This window comes from Fundulus heteroclitus, chromosome 10, assembly GCF_011125445.2.
Source record: "Fundulus heteroclitus isolate FHET01 chromosome 10, MU-UCD_Fhet_4.1, whole genome shotgun sequence".
NCBI classification, from domain to species: Eukaryota; Metazoa; Chordata; class Actinopteri; order Cyprinodontiformes; family Fundulidae; genus Fundulus; species Fundulus heteroclitus.
In genome coordinates, this window is record NC_046370.1 from 9,274,630 (window position 1) to 9,275,749 (window position 1,120).

Consider the following 1,120-nt stretch of genomic DNA (forward strand, 5'->3'; position numbering starts at 1 on the left):
CTAAGATAGTATGGGATGTTTATCACTACCAGGGAAAGCCAACCCCCTGCAGCACTTAAATCCAGTTTGTGTAACAGCATTGCTTTCACTCTTGTGGTTTTCAATACGTAGTGCTGTGTAAAAAAGACAAAATGAACAGGAAAGATTACATTGCAGGAAGTCAGGGAAAGGAAAACCTCAAACAATACCACAATGGACTAATAAAAAATTATTCCAGTCACAGGCAGCAACGTAGAGATGCCAAAATTCATGATGTCAGTGTTTTAAAAGCTTTTGAAAAAAAATCTGATATTTTATAAGTGAGGAGACTTCAAGAATGACAACTCTAGAAATGGTGTGTGTGTATATATATATATATATATATATATATATATATATATATATATATATATATATATATATATATATAAATCATATACTGTATATATAAATCATATACTGTATATGTATTAGAACGGCCCAGTCAAATTCCAGACCTACATCCAATGTAGAATATGTAGATAAACTTGAAAGAATTGCTTCTTTGGATTCTCATCGAATCCAAACGGAGCAGCTCCCAAATGACGTAACATTTTTTTAGAGACACTCGGTTTCCCGGCTGGTTGGACAGGAAGAGTGCAAATTACATTGGCAACAACCACAATGGTAATCATTTTGGAAGATGACGTCTTAGGAGCTTCATTTCAACCTGCTTATATCGACAAACCGCGCACAGAACAGCTGAAATGTTGGTTGAATTGTAGAGAGCTCAAAATAAGCCTAAGGGAAGCATTATTAATAAAAAAGGTCGAAGAGGTTGTCCTCTCCTCTCCCACAATGGATCAAACTCGAGGAAGAAACCCGCTGAATCTGAGTAGAATTACAATTAATACTAAGAAAAAATACATGTATTATTGCAGGCCAATGTTTTCATTTATTATAGAGCTCATTACAGAAAATAAACTTAAAAACAGCCAATATTGATAATAGGCGGACTATTCAACACTGAAGCCCACATGAACACCGCTCATGGATTGTATGAAGTTTTAAAGCCGCTGAGAAAAAGCCAAATAAACGTCGCCTACCTGCCCAGATGTTGCAGTCACTGCTATCAGGTCTGGACATTCAAGTGTTAGCTCCT